Source organism: Pleurodeles waltl, chromosome 6 (assembly GCF_031143425.1).
Source record: "Pleurodeles waltl isolate 20211129_DDA chromosome 6, aPleWal1.hap1.20221129, whole genome shotgun sequence".
Lineage (NCBI taxonomy): Eukaryota > Metazoa > Chordata > Amphibia > Caudata > Salamandridae > Pleurodeles > Pleurodeles waltl.
Window position 1 is genome coordinate 1,554,084,686 of NC_090445.1, and position 25,250 is coordinate 1,554,109,935.

Here is a 25,250-nt window from a genome sequence, read left to right on the forward strand (position 1 = left end):
ATTGAAAATGCTTGCTTGCTTTGCACTAACAAACATCACATAACATAAAAAAAAATGTTTGTTTCTTAAACATGTGGAAGCTTTACCATTAATATGTCACAATATAGCACTACACTGAGAAGTATTTTATTAAGTGATGGTTTTTAAACGTGAGCAGTTGGTAAGCTAAGGGACCAGAACAGTTGGCATGTATACCCTTTACGTGGCCCATATTATTATAGAGCATGGGTACTCGCAAACATTTTCCAAGGGGCCAAAAAGTTTGGTCTGTGGCGCGCCTGGGGGCCGCATTGATGCCAGGGCTGTGGCGGTCAAGTGGGGTGGCTGGGGGAATTGGGGGCAAGGTAGGTGTAGGAGAAGCAAATGATATACATCTAGTGGCTGAAATAACCAATAGAAAACCAGGAATGAGTCCTGGCTTACCCACTTTTACAAACTGTGTGATCCTAGGCAATTGTTTAGTCTCACTTCACTCCTTTTTCTGCATTATCACATTTAAGATGACCTCGAAATACATGATTCATGGTGTGCGCTGCACATAACCTGCTTCTATGTTTGATTTAATAAACTATAATGTTGTTAATGTATGATAGGAACACAGGCCACCCATAAAGTGCACATACCAAGTGACTGGCCTCTTCAATTTACTATTGGTTGTGTTCTCAGGATAAGGGAAATAATGTTTAAAAATGTATGTTTCCAAATGTATGTTTGAAAACTATCACTTTAAAGGAATACATCTCAGTGCACTGATAAAATAAATTGTAGTAAGGCAAAAAGGTTATGCATACTAACTAAATACTTTTATTTTTATTTTAATGAGACTGTCTTAGTTTTGCACTTGTGCTGCACGACGTCTTTAAAAATGAAGACGTTTCTAAAGTTAAGTGCAGGAGTCCCTAGTTACTTCCTTTCTTTAACACCAACTAATTTTGAAATAAATTATTGTGTGTGTATTTAATATTTTTGTTAGTGCAGAATCATGCAAACAACTGCCAGTGCTCCTGTTGCCCAAGGGGCCGCATGTAAAGGTCAGAGGGGCCGCATGAGGCCCGCGGGCCGTACTTTGAGTATCCATGTTATAGAGCAAAATTTTAATATTAAACGCAGTAGGTTTTAGTGCAACTGGTATTCTGAACTCACATATTTAAAGTACTTTCATGTGTAATAATGAATAGTTGCCTAAAATCACCCAATTCAAGTGGGGAAGCTATAATTTACCCAGTTTCTCTAGTTTCACTTTGTACTAATAAGCCAGTAAATGTGTATCTACAGGATCCGACCGGGACAAACTAGGCCCAAGTAACAAAAGTGGCACCCATTAGTAAATGAGCTAGCTTTAAAAAAAAAATAAAAAAAAGTTGCCTGCATTTGCAAATGGGACAGTATAAATTTTTGCAGACATGTTAGGCAGGTCTTTTGCAGGTTATGCGGGCATTTGTGCTTGCTAAAGGCAATGTTTTGGGTAATATCAGGGAAATCAACAGAATACAAGCACTGTAGGCAAATAGGTTTCACCTATGCAAGATTTATTGACGTTGTCATTTGACACCCTTAGCCCCCCCCCCCCCCCCCCCCCCCCCCCCCCCCCCCCCCCCCCCCCCCCCCCCCCCCCCCCCCCCCTCCCCCAACCTTGCACAGCAGGACAAGCTTGTGTGCAACATAGCTTAAATTAAAAATCTTGTTCCATGATGCGGCTAGGTTTGATTGCATCATAGTGTGGATTTTTTTTTTCCTTTAAGCCATGTTGCACAGCAGCTCTGGCAGTGTAACATAAAAAAAAAAAAATTACAAAGCCAGTAGATCTTGCATAGACAATAGTTATTGGCTTTGCCAATGCTTGTTTTTAAGAGAGTTGGCAGAGTCCAGTATTCTGGCCACTTAGGACACATCCCGGTGTCTCCCACATTGGAGGAGGGGAAGCCGACAACTTCAGAAAAAAACGCCTAGTCAACTGTTTCAAACCCTGTCCTCCCACTCAGAGGATTTTGTGATGAAATTCCATTGTGCGGTGTGAAGGGAGTTTTCAAAACATCTTGTCACTGCCCGTGGTTGTTGATTCCTCCCCTATGAGGAACTTAATCAAGAAGTCCTGTACTCCATCTTCAAGGCTTGGGGCTGTTCAGTCTGCTATGGCTTTGTGATCCAACCTCCACCCACCTCCCAAGCTGATAGGTTAGAATACCCTCCTTTAAAAGGCCGTTCTCTGCTCCGTCAGATGTGTGTGTGGGGGTGACGATAATTTTGAATGGTACTTTCCTAATGTCTTTCCTCTACAAACCTCTTGTTATTAAAGACCTGCTGATTCACTCTGCTTGAGTTTCTATGACCAAAGGAAAATACTTTGCTCTCCTCAGAACTTATATATCCTCATAACAGCCAAGCAGTCCTTCATCAGACAGGAGCGCATGACTAAGGTTTTTCCATTTGGCTTTGCCAAAGAACGCCAATCTACTGTAAATAAATCCGGTTTGTGAGGTACTGGACCAGTTTCTCTGTTCTTAAATGTTAGGGGTGAATTTCTAAATAAAATCATTAAGGGATTTAAATACTACTTTATACTGGGTTTGGTAGTTCTTCGACCAAGGAATGCTGGCAACAAACTGTTACATTTTAAAGCTCAGTGGACCAGTTACTTTGGTAACAGTTAGAAGGTGTGAACTTCTCTTTTTAAATGATTCTGATACTTCCGCTGGTGAAGTGTTTAAAAAACAAAACGGATATCCCTACTTTCCTAAAGTACTTTTAGACCGTACCTCAGTCACAAGTGAGTTGGGTGAGGGGGAGAGAGAATCTTCAGACTGAGTTGGGTTCTCCCAATGAAGATTAAAAAAAACCTGATTAAAAATAATAATAATGCAATTTAGAGAATATTGAGCAAGTAACATTGGGCACGGCACTATAATATGTCAGAATGGTTAGGACTTTCCAAAGTTAACAGCTGTCACAGCCTGTGAAGTACTGGAATATGTGCTCAGTTCTTCTTTCGAAATAACTTCCATGTCTTTATTCTGCTTGCACAACAACATAGCTCCACGAAAAAGAGAAGATAGGGCATAACGTTGTCCTTTTTATTGTAGTTATGAACCTTCTATCTAGTATAATTCTGGTAATCCAGTAAAGAAAATACATTGTAGCAAACTAAAAGTACCTGTTCGTTCTTACGTCTAGTGAAATTCAGTGTGTGATTTAAATGTGCTGCAATTCCACTATTACAACCAAAGAAAAGAGCATATTAAAGGAAAATAACCTTCTGAATGAGACAGAAGTATTAATCAACTAATTTGCATACACACACACACACACACACACACACACACACACACACACACACACACAAAATATCCCCTCCACGCACCACTGTTTTAAAGTTTATACAAGTGTTGTAATTTCAAGTGTGGATGTCAGAGCTAGGATCTTTCTATGTCAGCGGAGGCCGCATTTTAGTTTGGTTGTACACGTCGAATGTAAAACGGGGGTGTGCTGTTAGGACCAGCTCCATCGGTGTTAGCATTGTTCACAGGGGAAACTAGCACAAAGACCCTTTTTCTCTATAATCAAGAAGGTATGTTTTTTAACATGATCCTCTGCCTTTATTTTCATAGGTTGATGAGTACTCACATACATTTTAAGATAAGCCTTGTTAGGTTGGGTAGCAAAATATTATCCTTGCTGCTCGAAGAGTAAGAAGAATACCTGAACCAGAGACGCATTTTATAAGAGGGCAAAGAAAATTGTCTGTAGGGCCCTATGTGGCGCATGGGATCTTATGAGTATTGGAGAGCTGAGGCCACCGTGTCTGCAGACACGCACTTTATTTCATTAAAATTCTTTGTGGTGCTGTATTATGTAATGCATTTTGCCATTTTCTTAATTCTTTTCCACTCTCAATCGATATGGCCATCGGCAAAAAGCAAACTAAGATAAGAATTTAAAAAATTCTAGCTTACGCGTCAAGAATTTTCTATTCTATTAAGGACACGGAGGTGAGGATTAAGCTCTCTCTCTTTTTACTGACCCAACCAGCAGCCAGTCAAATTACAGTAAATGGAAAAAAACTACACATCCCAGGATGCTTATCACGTGGTCACATGGTTCCAATCTCCAACACCGACCTTTGTCCATAAATATCTTGAACCACAATGTCACTTCCTCTTTCTTTGATAAAGTCAGATAATGTTCAATACATAGTCTTGAGATCAGAAGCCAGGAAAACAAGTCCAACAGAATGTCACAAGAGCTCAACAGGAGCTCAAACTTGTAGAGAAAACTCTATCATGAAGAGAAGAAATTCAGGAAGTCTTCTGATCAGACCCTATGAAAAATAACATAAAAAGGTAGATAATACCCTAAAGACTGAACAAATTCCAGAAACAACTGATAATCATTTAGTATAATCAAAATGGGTGGGTAACAAATATTAACAAAATACAACCAATTTAGCAGACACTTTTAAACCAATCAAACAAAACCTTCCCATGGGCGGGATAATCCTTGCCTCCGTGTCCTTAATAGAATTGAAAATTCTTGACGAGTAAGCTAGAATTCTTTTTTTATTCTATGTCCGGACCGGAGGCTCCGATTATGCTAGTTTAAAGCTGTTCCATTACCACAGTAGCCTCATCCACCACAGGTTTGTGGTAAAACTTATGAAAAGTAAACTCAGAAGACCACTCTGCTGCCTTCATAATGCCATAGCCCCTCTAGCAGAATGATCCCCAAATCGTTTGGTATCTATACCCGCTTCATTCATTAACCATCTCCTCCATCTAGATAAAGTGGCTGACTTAACAGGTTTGAAAGGTTTTTGCAAAGAAATCAATATTTGACCATTATTATCCTGTCTAAATTCCTCTGTAACCACTTCATACTCCTTTAAACATTGAACTACACATAACTTTGAATTATCTGGATACAATACTGACCTGTAATTAGTTTTTGTCCTTCTGGTAACTGTAAAAGTAACCCCTTCTGGGGAATACACTAAGTCTAGAGCTTTAACATCACCCTCTTACAAGAAATCAGACATAATAACATGACCAGCTTACCTGAAATCTGTTTGCGAGACAAATATCTATTGACAGGCCAAGAATCAATTTTGTTATTAAAAATAATATTAACATCCCATAACACTGGATACTTTGCTTGAGGGGGCTTAGATAAACGGATACTCCTCAACAATTTAGAGATTAAAGGATGTTCTTCAACAGGTTTACCCTCAATATGAATATGACCGGCCGAAATGGCTAATCTGAATCTGAAATTATTGATAGTCTGATACGCCAAACCTGAATTTGCTAATTCCGCTAAGAAATTAACAATCAACTCAATATGTGCTTCCACTGGATTAACACCTCTTCCATCACAACAACTATTCCATCTACGCCAGGCTGAGGAATATCTTGTATGGGTGCTACCGGCAGAAGCCTTTTTCTTTTTTGTTTATTATTATTTTTTTTTATTGAATTTTCATAACAGATCCATGTATCATGATTTTAATATTACATCAGCAGGATTTTTTAGATCAAATAAAACATTTACATTCAAACAATTGAACAAAGTGTACACTAGTAGGTCCGGTTATGACGTCCAGTATATTTGTCTGCTGTATCTGACTGATAAGTCTTATATTTTGGTGTTGAGTAGCCCCTCCTATATTTACTTGCCTACTCTGTCCCTGCTGGTCTCTCCTGCTTATGCTGTCTAGGAGTACCATCCTGTAGGATTATTGGTGACGAGTGTTAGGAGTATATTGTGTATTGTGTGTTTGCCCCGCATCCACTGGCTAACGTGGGTGCCAGCGGATGCGGGGGTTAGGCATAATTATCGTGTTGGTGTGTCGAGTCACGGGTGGTTGCGTGATTACCTTATAAGTGGACATGTACTATCTCTGGTTGTGTTGTAATTATTACGTTCCCTTATTCAAGGCGGTTTCTCGTAGTTTTTAGCCTCTATTCTGGCTACTAACGTTTCCCAGGCTTCACATCCTGTGTGTTGTTGGCTGTCCCACGCTAGTTTCCTTAGTACCTGGTGTTCTGTGTGGGGCCAACGCAGTGTGAGGGTGTACCAAGTTTTCAGATCAGGCGCGTTGGGTGCTTTCCAATGCATGGCTATCAATCTTTTGTACATCACATAGGCAAGGTCTGCAAACTTATGTAAGTGTCTATGTTTTTTTTGCTCTTATCCTCCGTCCTAGTAAGCAGGACTTGAGATCCAGTGCTAGTCCCGTCAGTTCTGCAATTTCCTTTACCACTCCATTCCATTCCTTTTGTACATGAGGGCACTCCCAAATCATGTGGTAGAAGTGCGCTGATGGAGCGTTACATCTAGGGCAAGCTGGGACCGAACCGGGGAACATTCGCTTGATCCTGGCCGGGGATAAGTATGTTTGGTGTGTGTGTGTGTGTGTGTGTAGTTAAACTGCGTAAAACGGAATCTAGGGTCCCTCGACACCCCACGGGTGTGGTATAAGACTTTCTCCGGGGAGAGCACGCAGAGGGTAGGTTTCCCGAATCGAGGACGCCTATTTAAAACAATAGGCTGGACCGTGCTACTTCCCAAGGGGCCCCCCACACGAAGAGGGCGGGGTGACCCGTTTTTTGTTTGAGACTTTTGACGGGACAGTTTACTCAAAATGTATGTGACTGGTACCTAATTTTTCTCACATACATAATAGGTTAGTGAGTTCATCTATATATAGCCAGGAGAAGTCTAATTTGATATAGGTCCTGATGAAGCGTTAGAGGATCTTTCATGACCACATTTACGCGAAACATGTTGACCAGACCCTAGGGGTCAGGTGACAATTTCCCAGTACTCCAGGCTTTTTTAAGTGGTTGAGCATTATTCTCATTGTCCACTTAACTATGTTTTTAATCTTGATCGTGACCCCTTTATATTGCCAGTAAACAGACTAGTTGAGGGGTCCCTAATCAATCTTAATATTTTCTCTACTCTCCTGCCATATTGAGTGCCTGACCTTCTTGATTCAACGGCAGCCACCATACATAAAAAGATCTCCGGCAAAGAGCCCCCGAAAGGGGAGCCCGTCAGACATTGCACCTGCCGGTCTGACGAGGAGCTTCCCGATGATGAAGCATGACACCCTTTGGGTGTGTGAGGGCTCTAGCTTCTAAACTTTAATTGTTCACCCTAGAGTTAGGAACAGTGTACTTTTTGTATTGGTATAAGACTTTCGACCAGTCTTCTTGGGGAATTGGGTCCGGTAGAACGGTGTTCCACCTGTCCCTAGCCCACTCCAGGTCAGTTTCCGGGGGCTTACTCAGGAGTTTATATAGGTTCGACACTACTTTTACTTGGGCATCATATTGCAGCATATGATGTAGTGTGGGGGAAATCTCTGGTTCTTGTTCTCCGGCCGCCCATGTCTTTTTTGATTGAATGTCTTATAGTGTAATAAGCTAGGAATTGGCCCGGGTTGACTGTTGTGAGGGCTTATATAGATTTGAATGTCATTAGTTTACCATCTTCAAAACAGTCACCAACTACTTGTATGCCCGCTTCCGTCCCCACCACGAGTGGGTGCGACCCAGCCACAGCCCAGCCGGGGAGCTGTTCCAGAGGGATAAGCGGCGAGTAGGGAAGCACCTTGCGTCCTTTTATTTGTTAGCCATGTGAGTAGGGGCGCCCCCTGTAGTCGGGTCGACAGCCATGCGGACTCAGCTGTCGCGGGTCTGTGGAGCCAATGTAGTATCCACTGTAACTGTGCAGCAGCATAGTAGAGTTCAAAATTAGGAGGGCCCAGTCTGCCAGCGCCGACTGGGCGCTGTAGTGTGGAGAGTGCAACGCGCGGCCTACCCCCTCCCCATATAAGCTGCAGCAAAGCAAGACTGCGTTCAGGTTACGGAAAAAACTTTTGGGGACTATGAGTGGCAGTGCCGGAAAGTGATATAATAGCCTGGGCAGTATCAGAATATTTGCCACCGCCACCCTACCCAGTGGTGATAATGGTAGTTTATTCCAGAAGTGCAGCGACCCCTTTATTGATGCCAGCGCTTTCCCCAGATTACCATCTCTGAGGTCCACAGCTTTATGGTATATGTATACCCCTTGATATTTGAATGTTTCAAAACACCATTTCAGGCGTCCTACTTGGGCATTTTCTTGTCTTGACAGGGGCCATCTTGTTAGTGGGTACACACACGATTTTTCCCAGGTTACTACTAGGCCCGATATCCCTCCTTATTCGGACAGTAGAGCTATTACAGAGGGTATTGCCTCACTTCCTTTCCGTATATATATTAAGGTGTCGTCTGCATACAGTGATGTAGCCCATTTCTGATTATTCCCCAACTATCTTCCATGGTGCGTATTTGTGTCGCTAATGGCTCCATTGCTATGGCAAACGATAGAAGGGAGAGGGGGCATCCCTGCCTTGTGCCCCTAGTGATCGGGAAACTATCGGATATAACTCCACCCGTTTTCACTCTAGCTTGTGGCTTGGTGTATAATGTCTGTATCCAGCGTATATAATTAGGGCCGATTCCCATTCGTTGCAAAGTGGTGATCACGAAGTCCCACTCTAGTGTGTCAAATGCCTTCTCAATATCTAGTGAGAGTACCATTTTGTCATGTGCATTCGAGGGAGTATCTCCCATGACGCCCAACAGTCTGCAGATATTTAGAAAGGTGTTGCGTTTTGGAATGAATCCATTTTGATCCTCATGTATCATGGTATGCATGTGGGGGGGCTATCCTGTTAGCCAATATTTTGCCTAGTATTTTACAATCTAAATTTAGAAGCAAGAGTGGTCTACGGCCCAAGCCTGTTTAATGTAGTCTGCAGCTTGTTGCGAAATGCCTGGGGTACTCCATCTTGACCTGAAATCAACCAGGCCAACAGAGGCAACTTCTCTGAGATCATTGGATGTTGAAGGCCCTCCGTATTCCATAGAAGATTCTGACTGGGAGGAATGAGAAGAGGAGGGGCACAAGCTAACTGCAGAGCGAGCCCTCCAGAAAGGAGTCCCTAGAACAATCTCTGCCTTCTGTCTCCGCACCTGAGACAATACCCTGGCAATCAACAGAAAAGGAGGAAATGCATACCCCCGAAACTGAGACCAATCTTGGAGAAACGCATCTGTCCTCAGTGCTATAGGGTCTGGGCGCCAACTGTAGAATTTTGGAATCTGGAAGTTGAGCCGAGAAGCAAATAGATCCACTTCACAATCTGAGAGAAAATAATTGGATCTAGTTTCCAGTCGCTGGAATTTGTCAGATACCTGGAATTCCAATCTGCTATTGTGTTCTGGTCTCCCGGGAGATATTCTGCTATGACAATCAGAGGTTGAGTCAGAAAATAATGCCAAAAATCCTTGGCAATTTCTGCCAAAATTCTGGATTTTGCCCCTCCTCCCCCCCTCCAGATTTTTGACATAGCTCACTGCTGAGATATTGTCCATCCGTAATCAAATGCAGCAATCTGTCTTCTGCAGGGAAAGACACTCTATGGCAAAAGAGCCCGCTAGAAGTTCCAGACAATTGATGTGCAGAGTTTGCTCCCATTCTGACCATCGACCCTCTGTCACTAGAGAGTTGCAACCGAGCGCCCCACCCCCAATGACTGGCATCGGACTCGATCACCCCTTCTGGGTGAGAACCGAATATAGCTCTGCCGTTCAAGGCTTCCATGTGATGGAGCCACCACTGAATCTCTGATTTCACTTTGACAGTTAATGGAATCTGCTCCGAGTAACACAGACCCTGTTGAAGATGTCTGATTTTGAGTCTGTGCAGAGCACGGTAATATAAAGAGGCTGGGAAGATTGCCTGAATATACAAGGCTAGTAGTCCCACTACTCTGGCATTGTTCCTCAAAGATACAGTCGGGCTGGCCAGGACAGATCTCAATTCCCTCTTGATGTTGCAGATTTTTTGAGAGGGAAGCATTAGTTGACGTAGGACTTAGTCTATCTGGAATCCCAGGAATTCTATCACCTGAGTCGGTTTCAATAATGACTTCTGCTCATTGATAAGGAAACCTAAATCTTGCAGAACATTGATGGTCCAGTTCAAATGAATTAGAAGGGATTGGGGAATCTGAGCCATCAATAAAATATCGTCTAGGTATATGATCATACGGACTCACTTGGATCTTAGCCATTCCATCACAGGTCTCAGTAGCTTTGTGAAGCACCAAAGGGCTGACGAGAGGCCAAACGGAAGAGCAAGAAACTCTAGGCAGTGACCTTTCCACAGGAACTGAAGAAATCTCCGGTGAGGAGGGAAAATTGGAATCGACAGATATGCGTCTTTCAGGTCCAGTCGGATCATCCAGTCTCCTTCTAATAGAATATCTCTTAACATGTGAATTCCCTCCATCTTGAAGTGTCTGCACAGTATCCAATAGTTGAAATCCTTTAGATTAAAGACTAGACGATGACCTCCCCCTTTTTTGTCTACTACAAATATGGGGCTTAGGAAACCGGAAGGATGAGGGGAGGAAAACTGTACTGCACCCTTGTCCAGTAATGCCTGAACTTCTTTTTCTATTAAAATCTTGATTTGCAAGGGAAAAACACCTCTGGAGAGGAGGGTTTAGTTGTTCGGGTGTACCGATAAACTCTAGGCAAAAGCCCAAAACAGTCTGGAGAATCCAAGGATCTCCAGTAATCTTTTTTCCAATTTTCTAAAAACAATCCCACTCTGCCCCCAAGAATCACCTGAGAGAACGGAATAATGCTCAGCTGAGTAACTTGTGTCTTGTATTGCTCCTTGCTGGGACCGCTGCGAAAGCGAGGACGCCTCCTCTGGAGCGCGTAGGGTAGAAGGTGGAATCTTGCTCTCCATACCAACCTCCTCTCCCTCTGGGGTAGTAGTTCTGAGGACCATTGAACGTTCCTCGATCGGGCATGCGTCCTCCAAACCGACCGGCCCTGACAAAAAGGCCCAGTCTAAACACCTTAAGTGACATTTGAGCCTTGTCCAAGGAAGAAAAAGTGGAGCAAAACTTGGCCAACTCATTAATAAAAGAAGACCCAAAAAGACCATTGGCAGAAGGGGCCTGCTTCAGAAAAAGCCAAATCAGACAGTTTAGGGTCAATGCGCATCAAAATGGACTTTCTGCGTTCTGATGATATAGCATAGTTAGTGTTGCCAGGATGGCAAATGGCTCTCTGAGCCCAGCCAATCAGTACATCCGTGTCCACAGGGGTTTCTGTCTCTTTAGCAATAAAGGCCATCTCAAGAATTTTTGTCAAAGGACCAGTCAAGTCTAAAAGCTTGTCTTGGCAATTACGCCATGACCTATCCAAACCCTTTTTAGGATCTTTTGCAAACTTTCTCATGAACATGATCATAGTGGGATCAATCTCGGGGGTATCGGAGACCTTACCCTCTAGATCTGGTCTGGGGCATTCCGCCCGAAGACGAGGCCTTACCTCTTTGTCAAAGCTTTTTCTAATATTTGACTGGACATATTGAGCCACCTCAGGAGAAGGTATCCAATTGGCAGTCCAGGGGTGCACAATCTCTGTAGGGTCAAAATCCAAAACTTGAAAAGGTGGGACCACCCTCTTAGCTTTTTTGCTGGGACCCGGAGCATCCGAATCATCTGAGTCATTGGATGAAGAATCTTTATCTGAAGAGGGCGGGGGAAAAAGAAGAATCCTTTTTAGAACTATAGTTGTGTTTCCCCTCCACGTTTCTAGCGCAGTTTATCAAAAGCGTCAGCGTGCATCTCACTAGTACCTGCGATAGTCTTCTAAATTTTTCGCTTTCGATTTTACTTTTTTCCCTTTGGGTTGCGAGTGTTGTCCTTGAAGCCACCCCTAGGAACGTGCGTAATCAAAGTTGACCTGAAAAAGGTCCTAAGGCTCTCACCAGGGCATCATTCTCAGATTGTTGAACCATAGTATCAAGGGCTTCCACCAGGTTAATCTCCAGTTGGTTACTGTAGGAAGTTGGCTCTGTATGTGCTATTTCAAAGTAAGGAATAGCATGCACAGAGTCCAAGGGTTCCCCTTAGAGGTAAAATAGTGGTAAAAAGAGATAATACTAATGCTCTATTTTGTGGTAGTGTGGTCGAGCAGTAGGCTTATCCAAGGAGTAGTGTTAAGCATTTGTTGTACATACACATAGACAATAAATGAGGTACACACACTCAGAGACAAATCCAGTCAATAGGTTTTGTTATAGAAAAATATCTTTTCTTAGTTTATTTTAAGAACCACAGGTTCAAATTTAACATGTAATATCTTGTTTGAAAGGTATTGCAGGTAAGTACATTAGGAACTTTGAATCATTTCAATTGCATGTATACTTTTCAAGTTATTCACAAATGGCTATTTCAAAAGTGGACACAGTGCAATTTTCACAGTTCCTGGGGGAGGTAAGTTTTGTTAGTTTTACCAGGTAAGTACGACACTTACAGGGTTCAGTTCTTGGTCCAAGGTAGCCCACCGTTGGGGGTTCAGAGCAACCCCAAAGTTACCACACCAGCAGCTCAGGGCCGGTCAGGTGCAGAGTTCAAAGTGGTGCCCAAAACGCATAGGCTCCAATGGAGAGAAGGGGGTGCCCCGGTTCCAGTCTGCCAGCAGGTAAGTACCCGCGTCTTCGGAGGGCAGACCAGGGGGGTTTCGTAGGGCACTGGGGGGGACACAAGCCCACACAGAAATTTCACCCTCAGCGGCGCGGGGGCGGCCGGGTGCAGTGTTAGAACAAGCGTCGGGTTCGCAATGGAAGTCAATGAGAGATCAAGGGATCTCTTCAGCGCTGCAGGCAGGCAAGGGGGGGCTTCCTCGGGGAAACCTCCACTTGGGCAAGGGAGAGGGACTCCTGGGGGTCACTTCTGCAGTGAAAGTCCGGGCCTTCAGGTCCTGGGGGCTGCGGGTGCAGGGTCTTTTCCAGGCGTCGGGACTTAGGTTTCAGAGAGTCGCGGTCAGGGGAAGCCTCGGGATTCCCTCTGCAGGCGGCGCTGTGGGGGCTCAGGGGGGACAGGTTTTGGTACTCACAGTCGTAGAGTAGTCCGGGGGTCCTCCCTGAGGTGTTGGTTCTCCACCAGCCGAGTCGGAGTCGCCGGGTGCAGTGTTGCAAGTCTCACGCTTCTTGCGGGGAGATTGCAGGGTTCTTTAAAGCTGCTCTCCTTTGGATAAAGTTGCAGTCTTTTTGGAGCAGGTCCGCTGTCCTCGGGAGTTTCTTGTCGTCGTCGAAGCAGGGCAGTCCTCAGAGGATGCAGAGGTCGCTGGTCCCTTTGGAAGGCGTCGCTGGAGCAGAGTTCTTTGGAAGGCAGGAGACAGGCCGGTGAGTTTCTGGAGCCAAGGCAGTTGTTGTCTTCTGGTCTTCCTCTGCAGGGGTTTTCAGCTAGGCAGTCCTTCTTCTTGTGGTTGCAGGAATCTAGTTTCTAGGTTCAGGGAGAGCCCTTAAATACTAAATTTAAGGGCGTGTTTAGGTCTGGGGGGTTAGTAGCCAATGGCTACTAGCCCTGAGGGTGGGTACACCCTCTTTGTGCCTCCTCACAAGGGGAGGGGGTCACATCCCTAATCCTATTGGGGGAATCCTCCATCTGCAAGATGGAGGATTTCTAAAAGTTAGAGTCACCTCAGCTCAGGACACCTTAGGGGCTGTCCTGACTGGCCAGTGACTCCTCCTTGTTTTTCTCATTATCTCTCCTGGACTTGCCGCCAAAAGTGGGGGCTGGGTCCAGGAGGCGGGCATCTCCACTAGCTGGAGTGCCCTGGGGCATTGTAACACGAAGCTTGAGCCTTTGAAGCTCACTGCTAGGTGTTACAGTTCCTGCAGGGGGGAGGTGTGAAGCACCTCCACCCAGAGCAGGCTTTGTTTCTGTCCTCAGAGAGCACAAAGGCTCTCACCGCATGAGGTCAGACACTCGTCTCTCAGCAGCAGGCTGGCACAGACCAGTCAGTCCTGCACTGAACAATTGGGTAAAATACAGGGGGTATCTCTAAGATGCCCTCTGTGTGCATTTTTTAATAAATCCAACACTGGCATCAGTGTGGGTTTATTATTCTGAAGTTTGATACTAAACTTCCCAGTATTCAGTGTAGCCATTATGGAGCTGTGGAGTTCGTTTTTGACAGACTCCCAGCCCATATACTCTTATGGCTACCCTGCACTTACAATGTCTAAGGTTTTGCTTAGACACTGTAGGGGCATAGTGCTCATGCACATATGCCCTCACCTGTGGTATAGTGCACCCTGCCTTAGGGCTGTAAGGCCTACTAGAGGGGTGACTTACCTATGCCACAGGCAGTGGGAGGTTGGCATGGCACCCTGAGGGGAGTGCCATGTCGACTTAGTCATTTTCTCCCCATCAGCACACACAAGCTGGCAAGCAGTGTGTCTGTGCTGAGTGAGGCGTCCCTAGGGTGGCATAAGACATGCTGCAGCCCTTAGAGACCTTCCCTGGCATCAGGGCCCTTGGTACCAGGGGTACCAGTTACAAGGGACTTACCTAGGTGCCAGGGTTATGCCAATTGTGGAAACAATGGTACATTTTAGGTGAAAGAACACTGGTGCTGGGGCCTGGTTAGCAGGGTCCCAGCACACTTCTCAGTCAAGTCAGCATCAGTATCAGGCAAAAAGTGGGGGGTAACTGCAACAGGGAGCCATTTCTTTACAGTTACCTATCTCTTCAGGGTAATATTCTGCCTCTTGGTCACTCGACTGAGCCATGATAAAGAAAGAAACAGATATAAAGTAGTATATACTGAGTTGAACTGCCTAAAACAGTAGGGGGAGTGCAAAAACCCCTCACAGGCAAATAACAGAGCCCAATAGAGTGTGGAGGGAGCTACCTGTAAAGCACTCTAGGCAAGAGCCTCTTTTATTGTACAGCCCACGTTATTTTGTTATAACTGGGCATCAGGGAGCAATGAGGGACCGAGAAAGCCGGTCTCCAAGCCAGCGCGTGGCAAAAATACGAGCCGATCTCTCAGAAGAAGGAAAAACTGAGAAAATCGTCTTGTTTCCGATGGGCGTGAAGTGTAAAAATAGTACTACGTGCAAAGCACGTAGTCCGCTCCTGCTCTACGAAAAAAAACAAGGGCAAAGAAATTGGCAAAAAGCGGAAAATCACTATGCGAGAAGCGCTTTGAAAAATACAATAAGCGAGCGAAATCGTGTCACGATTAATATTAATATAAATGCAAGACCATGAACATAGTATCGTCATATATAGTAAGAAAAATGGGTACTTATCTGCTGCGGAGCAGCAAAGAAAGAGGAAGTGACATCGTGGTTCAAGATATTTATGGACAAAGGTCGGTGTTGGAGATTGGACCATGTGACCGCGTGATAAGCATCCTGGGATGTGTATTTTTTTTTTTCTCCATTTACTGTAATTTGATTGGCTGCTGTTTGGGTCAGTAAAGAGAGAGATAGCTTAATCGGAGCCTCCGGTCCTGACATAGAATTAAATTCATAATGAATCAGGTTGTCTGTCATCGCTTTCTGTCTGCTTTTAAAGGGGGGGGGGGGAATCCTTGGTCATTATGGTAATTAGAAGCACATAACTACTTTGGTTTCATTCATAATGCATGTGTTTAAACCCTCCTAGGTTTTAATTCAGTGTGACTGCTTTAGACCTTATTTATTGTCCTACCCTGTGCATAGTTTTAGTGTTTGAGTAGTTTGAATCCCATTTCACTAATGCCTTGTCAAGGAATCTCTGTACTGTACTTTTCAAAATTGTGTATGCTCATATTGATTAGGTGTTCTGTTTGTGTATATTTTTAATGCATTTTTTTACTCCACATATATACACTGCATTTTTCCTTTTGTTGATTTACAGTTGGCAGTTTCTGGGCAAGAAAAATTACATTTGAACGTTGGTGGTTTTGATTTTCACTTTATTCACCTCAGGCTCTTCATGGACACCTTCGCCCCACGTCATCATCTACCCATGAGCAGGGTTCACACTCACATGGGGAAGGCTCTCTGGGACATGCAGACCTCTAATCAAACCGCTTTAGAACTGTTAGCGGCTCACTAGCAAGTAACACAGTACCCGCAGGTTGACATTGCTTTTGTACCATAAAGAAAACTACTTTTGTATATATATTTTTAAATAGATGTAAATGCATTTTAAAGCATATTTTTTCTACTAATATTTTGATTTATTTTGTTTAAATATTGTATACTTTTTAATAAACAATGCATTACAAAAATCTCAAGATTTGCATTACGTTTGTGTTAAATCAAAAAGATTTTCTTGTTTTAATTTACTGAAAGTCTAAAATGTAAATAATTGTACTCATTACTTTTATGATATCCTGTGTACTAAAATCAATTAAATATCATTGTGAGGACTGTCTGTTATGGAGCAGAGATGTGGGTACTTAACTCTAAAACAGCACCAGTTCTTTGCTGAGAATTATGCTTTTGAAAGTCCAACCTATTTGGCCATTCAAGGCAAACACTGGTGTCTTTTTGGTATGCAAAACCTAACAGTACATTAGAAACTGAACGGTCTGGCCTGTCAGTATAGAGTCCTAATTCAAGCTGAGTGCTCAAGGTGAGCAAAGGTAGATCCAGATATTATCACGCTATCAGGAAGAATATTACACAATAAAATCTTGGTGAGTAATAAATAATGTAAATTATACTCTGAACCCTTTGTGAACTAACCTTTTAAGGTGATGAATACATGCAAAAGCTAATCAGGCCTTCTTGATTGCCCAGCTTGTAGAGCATGCTTATGAAGTATAGTTTTTAGGAAAAAAAAACATCTCCTGGGGAGGCAGCCTTTATCACCAAGGCTAAACAACGAGAAGCCTTTAGAACAAAGACTTTCAAACGAAAATGCCTTCACCACAATAGGCTTTTAGAGCAATTTTTTTAGAGCACTTTTTTCCAACGATTGTACCTTCACAACTGATACCTCTTTTATAACGAAAATTGTGGGACATGTAAGTAAATTGCAGGTGTGTGAACTGTTTTTAAATGTGTGTGCATATATAAAATTGTGTATATTAATGTTCGGTGGCATGTGTAGCTGCAGATACACATGCTGTGCATATATGCAGTACTGTCTTCTGGTGGTGACTGCTTTGTTGGATAACAATCCTGACTGTTATCCGATACCGGTGCACCATATAAGTCCCATGCATCAGCATCATCCTGTGTCATCCCAGTATATGTGGGTGACTGCATTGTAGGTGTTCCCCCTGGTGAACGTTGTGGTGAGTGCGGTGGGGATGGTTGTGGTGAGAACATTGATGGTGGAGATTTGTCTCTAACCACTTTTGCCTTAGGTTGCATTTCTGTCTCCTGAAATGCAAGTTTCCTTTTTGATTTGAGTGGAGGTAAAGTTTGTATTTTTCCAGTCTCTTTTTGGATATGTAACCTCCTTTGTGTATGGTCAGGTTCTTCCATACCTAACTCCTGCTTGAATCAATGCCTTTCTTTGAGCTGGCTGGAAAGTCCTTGCTCTCCTGTATAAGAGCTTCTTTTCGGCTCAGAGGCCGCTTTTTTCGGTACCGAGGTTTCTGTTACACTCTTTTTCGGTTCCGAGGAGACTTTACGTGGTTTGGTCGATTCGAACTCCTGGTGTCGAATTCATTTGGTGCCAGATTCTCGCCCTGAGTCTGAAGTCTTCGGCAATTCTTTGGCCTTTTTCTGTGGCGAAGTTTGCTCAACTTCCTTTTGGTGGGTTGAGCCATGGCCTGCTGGAGGTGGCGTCCCCATGGCCTTATATGTTTTGGTGTGACCCTGAGTTTTGGACAGGGCAGGTTTACTTACGGTTCGTTGCACTGTCGATGGTCGTTCACCTTTGTAATCAGAGTCCGTCTCTTGGATGGAGATGCTTTCCTCCTCTCCGACGTCTAGCTGTTCTTTCGGTCTCGACGCCATTTGTAGTATTCTTGCGCGTCAATCTCTGAAGGTCTTTTTTCGATCGGAAGGCTCGGCAAGCCTCGCAAGTATCCTCTCTGTGGTCGGGTGATAAACACAGATTACAGACCTGGTGCTGATCTGTATAAGGATACTTTGCGTGACACTTAGGACAGAAACGGAAGGGGGTCTGGTCCATTAGTCTGGGACGATGGGTGTGGTCGGGCCGACCAGGCCTCGGTGAAGAGTGGAAGCCCCGAAGGGCTGCCGAAGCGGTCTTGATGTCGGTGCCGATTCACTAACACTAACCCGGTACCGAGCGATAACAATAACGTAGAATTTGATACTTTTACTAACTTTCCCGATTCGAAATACGGAGCGAAGAGGAACACGTCCGAACCCGATGGCGGAAAGAAAACAATCGAAGATGGAAAACAATCTAAGATGGAGCCTAAAGGGAGGAGTCAATAGGTCCCGTGACTCGAAAAAGACTTCTTCGAAGAAAAACAACTTGTAACACTCAGAGCCCAACACTAGATGGCAGGATAATGCACAGCATGTGAATCTGCAGCATCTCATGCCACGAACAGATGTACACTGGGTCAGTGACATTTTCCATATATATACACAAATGTTGGGGTGAAAGTTTTTTTTTATTTTTTGGGGGGTGGGGGGGTTCAGGGGTTATTGGTTAAAACATGTGTATTCTTGAAGTGTGTGTGTGTGTATATATGTGTGTAACATAAAATGTAAGTATTTTACAAGTCGAAGTAAAGCCCATTATTTATATATATTAATTAGTGTGTGTGTATATATGTTCGGTGGCATGTGTAGCTGCAGATACACATGCTGTGCACATCCCGCCATCTGGTGTTGGGCTCGGAGTGTTACAAGTTGTTTTTCTTCGCATGGGTGTCGACTCCATCTTAGATTGATTTTTTTCCGCCATCGGGTTCAGACGTGTTCCTTTTCGCTCCGTGTTTCGGGTCGGAAAGTTAGTTAGAATCTCGGAAAAATCGTCGGTATTGTTTGCGTTCGGTATCGGGTTAGTTATAACAGATCGACACCGATTTTTGAAGAGCTCCGGTGGCCCTTCGGGGTTTTTTCGATCCCTCCGTCTGGGCCTGGCCGGCCCGGCCACGTGTCTCTTCAAGGCTGATGGAACGGACCCCATTCCGCTTCTGCCCAAAATGCCATAGCACAAGGAGGATACCTGTGAAGCCTGTCAAGAGTTTCGGTCGAGGAAGACATTAAGAGACCGAAGAGCAAGAAGACTGCAGATGGCGTCGGCGCCGACAGGACAAGGGCGTTTCGAGGAGGAAGAAGAAAGCTTCTCCATCCATGAATCGGACTCATAGGAGCTCGATCCCGAAGAAACGCCGAAAACCGTGAGTAAGACATCGAAACATAAAACTCACGAGAAGACAACAAAAGCCCAGGGGACGCCACCGCCAACAGGCCATGGCTTAACCCGAAAGATAGGTGACCGATCATCGGCACCGAAAAAGGGCATGCATGTGGCGAAGTCATCCGACTCCGGTCGAGATACCGCCACACAGCAATCTCGGCACCGAGACAGTGGCACCGAAATGGTTTGGCACCGAGAAACCACGATGCCGAAAATAAAGAAGGTTGCCTCGGAGCCCAAAAAGGCGACCAAAAAGATTTCGATTCCGAAACATCCAGCATCGGAACCGAAAACAGGTTCCTACACAGAGGAACGAGGATTGTCCTCCCAGATGCAAGGACATAAGTTCGGAGAGGAACTTCAATCTGTTGAGCCGGACTACACTCAAACAAGGCTCCACATTCAAAAAGACACAGGGAAGATAAGCACTCTTCCCCCAATTAAGATGAAAAGAAGACTTGCCTTTCAAGAAAAGGACAAGCAGCCACAGGCAAAGGTGGCAAGACAAGCCACTCCACCACCATCTCCACCACCATCAATGCATACATCACCGGTAGCCACTCCACCACTGATGCAATCTTCGACTCATACTGCAATGAGTCAAGATGATCCTGATGCATGGGACCTTTATGATGCTCCTGTATCAGATAACAGCCCAGACTGTTAACCTACAAGGCCATCGCCACCTGAAGACAGTACATCCTACACGCAGGTGGTCTCAAGGGCAGCTGCGTTTCATAACGTCACCTTGCATTCAGAACCAATTGAGAATGACTTTTTATTTAATACACTCTCCTCCACTCATAGCAAATACCAAAGCTTACCTATGCTCCCAGGAATGCTAAAACATTTAAAACAAATATTTCAGGAGCCTGTTAAAGGCAGAGCCATAACTCCAAGGGTGGAAAAAAAGTATAAGCCACCACCAACAGACCCTGTTAATATTACGCAGCAATTAACACCAGATTCTGTGGTTGTTTGGGCAGCTCGCAAAAGAGCAAACTCTCAGTGAGAGTCGCAAATTCGATGCTGCGGGTAAAAGAGTTGCAGCACAAGCAGCAAACCAATGGCGTATTGCCAATTCACAAGCACTTTTGGCAAGATACGATAGAGCACATTGGGACGAAATGCAGCATTTCATAGAACACTTACCCAAAGAGTTCCAGAAAAAGGCACAACAAGTGGTAGAAGAAGGACCAAGTATCTCCAATAATCAGATACGGTCATCAATGGACGCAGCAGATACAGCTGCAAGGACAGTAAATACTGCAATAACAATAAGGAGACACGCTTGGTTGCGTACGTCAGGATTCAAGCCGGCAATACAACAAGCCGTGCTGAATATGCCCTTTAATGAACAGCAGTTGTTTGGGCCGGAAGTAGACACTGCTATTGAAAAACTCAAAAAAGATACTGATACCGCAAAAGCCATGGGTGCACTCTACTCCCCACAAAGCAGAGGCACATTTAGCAAAACACCATTTAGGGGAGGGTTTCGAGGTCAACCTACAGAGGCCACAACCTCGCAAGCAAGGCCCACTTATCAAAGCCAATACCAGCGGGGAAGTTTTCGGGGGCAATATAGAGGGGCACAATTCCCAAAAAATAGAGGGAAGTTCCAAAGCCCCAAAACCCCTCAAAACAAACAGTGACTTCCAAGTCACACATCCCCAACACAACACCTGTGGGGGGGAGACTAAGACAATTTTACAAACATTGGGAGGAGATAACAACAGACACTTGGGTACTGGCAATTATCCAGCATGATTATTGCATAGAATTTCTCAAATTCCCTCCAAACGTGCCACCGAAAACACACAATATGTCAAAATAACATAGATCTTCTAGGACTAGAAGTTCAGGCATTACTACTAAAAGAAGCAATAGAATTAGTACCAGAACACCAGAAAGGAACAGGAGTTTACTCTCTGTACTTTCTCATACCCAGAAAAGACGAGACTCTGAGACCTATATTAGATCTCCGAACATTAAATACCTACATCAAATAGATCACTTTCACATGGTGACATTACAAGACGTAATCCCACTACTCAAACAACAAGACTACATGACAACACTAGACCTAAAAGATGCATATTTCCATATACCGATACATCCTTCACACAGAAAGTACTTAAGGTTTGTGTTCCAAGGAACACATTACCAATTCAAGGTGTTGCCATTCGGAATAACAACTGCGCCAAGAGTTTTTACAAAGTGCCTAGCAGTCGTAGCTGCACATATCAGAAGGCAGCAAATACATGTGTTCCCGTACCTAGACGATCGGTTAATCAAAACCAACACTCTAGAAAGGTGTTCACAACACACAAAGAATGTCATAGAAACCCTACACAAACTAGGTTTCTCAATCAACTACACAAAGTCACACCTCCTGCCGTGTCAAACACAGCAATACTTAGGGGCGACAATCAACACAGCAAAAGGGATTGCCACTCCAAGTCCACAAAGGGTGTAATACAGGCCATGTATCCAAATCAAAAAATACAAGTCAAAAAGGTGATGAAACTCCTAGGCATGATGTCCTCATGCATAGCCATTGTCCCAAACGCAAGGTTGCACATGCGGCCCTTACAACAGTGCCTAGCATCACAGTGGTCACAGGCACAGGGTAAAATTCTAGATCTGGTGTTGGTAGACCGCCAAACATACACCTCGCCTCAATGGTGGAACAGTATAAATTTAAACCAAGGGCGGCCTTTCCAAGACCCAGTGCCACAATACGTAATAACAACAGATGCCTCCATGATAGGGTGGGGAGCACACCTCAATCAATACAGCATCCAAGGACAATGGGACACTCACCAAAAACAGTTTCACATAAATCACTTAGAACTATTGGCAGTATTTCTAGCGCTGAAAGCATTTCAACCCATAATAAGCTACAAACACAATAGATCTATTTGCAACAAAGGAAAACGCAAAATGCCAAAACTTCGCATCCAGGTACCCACAAGATCAGTCTCAGGGCAATGCGCTATGGATGAGTTGGTCAGGGATATTTGCTTACGCTTTTCCCCCTCTCCCACTCCTTCCATATCTAGTAAACAAGCTGAGTCAAAACAAACTCAAACTCCTACTAATAGCACCAACATGGGCAAGACAACCTTGGTACACAACACTACTAGACCTCTCAGTAGTGCCTCATGTCAAACTACCAAACATACCAGATCTGTTAACGCAACACAAACAACAGATCAGACACCCAAATCCAGCATCGCTGAATCTAGCAATCTGGCTCCTGAAGTCCTAGAGTTCGGACACTTAGACCTTACACAGGAATGTATGGAGGTCATAAAACAAGCTAGGAAACCTACCACTAGACATTGCTATGCAAATAAGTGGAAATGATTTGTCTATTACTGCCACAATAATCAAATTCAACCCTTACAAGCATCTGCCAAAGACATCGTAGGATACTTACTACATTTGCAAAAATCAAAGCTAGCTTTTTCTTCCATTAAAATACATCTTACAGCAATTTCAGCTTACCTGCAAATTACGCACTCAACTTCTCTATTTAGAATACCAATCATAAAAGCATTTATGGAAGGTCTAAAGAGAATTATACCACCATGAACACCACCAGTTCCTTCGTGGAACCTCAACATTGTCTTAACACGACTCATGGGTCCACCTTTTGAGCCCATGCACTCTTGTGAAATGCAATACTTAACATGGAAAGTTGCATTTTTAATTGCCATCACATCTTTAAGAAGAGTAAGTGAGATTCAAGCATTTACCATACAAGAACCATTTATTCAGATACACAAGCATAAAGTAGTTCTACGAACAAATCCAAATTTTTTACCAAAAGTCATATCACCGTTCCACTTAAATCAAACAGTAGAATTACCAGTGTTCTTCCCACAGCCAGACTCTGTAGCTGAAAGAGCACTACATACATTGGACATCAAAAGAGCGTTAATGTACTACATTGACAGAACAAAACTAATTCACAAAACAATTATTTATTGCTTTCCAAAAACCTCATACAGGAAATCCAATTTCTAAGCAAGGCATTGCTAGATGGATAGTTAAGTGCATTCAAACCTGTTATCTTAAAGCTAAAAGAGAACTGCCTATTACACCAAAGGCACACTCAACTAGAAAGAAAGGTGCTACCATGGCCTTTCTAGGAAATATTTCAATGACAGAAATATGTAAGGCAGCTACATGGTCTACGCCTCATACATTTTCCAAACACTACTGTGTAGACGTGCTAACAACACAGCAAGCCACAGTAGGCCAAGCAGTACTACGAACACTGTTTCAGACAACTTCAACTCCTACAGGCTGAACCACCGCTTTTGGGGAGATAACTGCTTATTAGTCTATGCACAGCATGTGTATCTGCAGCTACACATGCCACCGAACGGAAAATGTCACTTACCCAGTGTACATCTGTTCGTGGCATTAGTCGCTGCAGATTCACATGCGCCCACCCGCCTCTCCGGGAGCCTGTAGCCGTTTAGAAGTTGATCTTGAACATCTGTATATTTGTAAATATATATATATTACTTTAAACTACATTATGTACATACGTATTCACTCCATTGCATGGGCACTATTACTAGCATATACAACTCCTACCTCACCCTCTGCGGGGGAAAACAATTTAAGATGGAGTCGACGCCCATGTGCAATGGAGCCGAAATGGGAGGAGTGCCTCGATCTCGTGACTCGAAAAGACTTCTTCGAAGAAAAACAACTTGTAACACTCCGAGCCCAACACCAGATGGCGGGATGTGCACAGCATGTGAATCTGCAGCGACTAATGCCACGCACAGATGTACACTGGGTAAGTGACATTTTCCATGTATGTATGTATGTATATGTGTGTGTGTGTGTATATATATATATATATATATATTAGTGTTCAATGGCATGTGTAGCTGCAGATACACATGCTATGCACAGGTCCTGCCATCTAGTGTTGGGCTCTGAGTGTTACAAGTTTTTTTTCTTTGAAGAAGTGTTTTCGAGTCACGGGATCGAGTGACTCCTCTTCGGCTCCATTGCGCATGGGCATCGACTCTGTTAGATTGTTTTCTTCCTGCCATCGGGTTCGGACGAATGGTAGTTTTGAGTCGGAAAAGTACTACAAACTCTCTAAATTCGTCAGTATTGTTTTTGATCGCGTACCATCTATCATTGACACCTCGCTGCTGGCGGATACAGCTCTCTACTTGCCCTTTGGGGCACTCCCGCCCAACTCTGGCCTGGTTGGCCCGACCAAAGCCTCGTCGAAGCCTCATGGACTGGACCCCCTTTCGATTCTGCCCTTGGTGCCACCCCAAGTTCCCGTATAAGGACCAACATCTAGTCTGTAACCTGTGTCTATCTCCAGATCACCGAGAGGATACTTGCGAGGCCTGCAGATCCTTCCGCTCGAAGAAGACTCTACAAGACCGAAGAGCGCAAAGGTTGGAAATGGCGTTGAGAAGCACTGAACGCCTCGACTCAAGAGGAGGAGATGATGCACACCGCAGTCTCCGTTCGGAGGGGTCCGACTCGGAGCAAGAGTCCAACAACGACAGACCAATCACGGCGAGCCAGCACGTGAGTACGCCTGCCCCGTCCAAGCCCAAACACAAGGCCTCGGGGACGCCACTGCCGGAAGGCCATGGCTCCACCCGTAAAAAGACTGCCGGTGACCAAGCAACAACTTTGGCACAGAGAAAGGCCATGCCACTGAAGCCTTCGGACTCGAGCCGAAGCACAGGCTCCGAAATAGTCAAGCACCGACCCATTGAGTCGAAGCCTCGAAAATCTCTCTCTGAGCTGAGGCCAGCGTCTACTCCAGGCCTTTCGATCCCCAGGAAACAAGCTTAGGAGCCGAAAAGACCCATATATACAGAGGAGCATGGACTTTTCAAACAACTGAAAGAAAGCCATAGATTTGCGGAGAAACTTACGCAAATGGAGGGATTTGATGAAAAACATGCCAGAATTCAAATTCATAAAGACACTGGCAAGATCCTCACTGCAACTCCTCTAAAAACAAAGAGGAAGC

General features: G+C 44.2%; 1 protein-coding gene across 11 annotated transcripts in view; it reads left to right on the forward strand.

Annotated features, from left to right (window-relative positions):
• LOC138301106 (TAR DNA-binding protein 43-like) overlaps positions 1 to 25,250 on the forward strand; it is a 154,983-nt gene that overhangs the window by 44,441 nt on the left and 85,292 nt on the right. For 4 of the 11 annotated variants that reach the window (XM_069241219.1, XM_069241228.1, XM_069241227.1 and 1 more), the window contains one exon: positions 15,841 to 15,991. The exons of 4 other annotated variants lie outside the window; for them this stretch is intronic. The gene's annotated coding sequence lies outside the window, so the exon portion shown is untranslated. Of the gene's footprint in view, positions 1 to 15,769; positions 15,992 to 25,250 lie in introns of all 11 variants that reach the window. 3 more of the 11 variants (XM_069241222.1, XM_069241220.1, XM_069241225.1) reach the window with 1 other exon arrangement.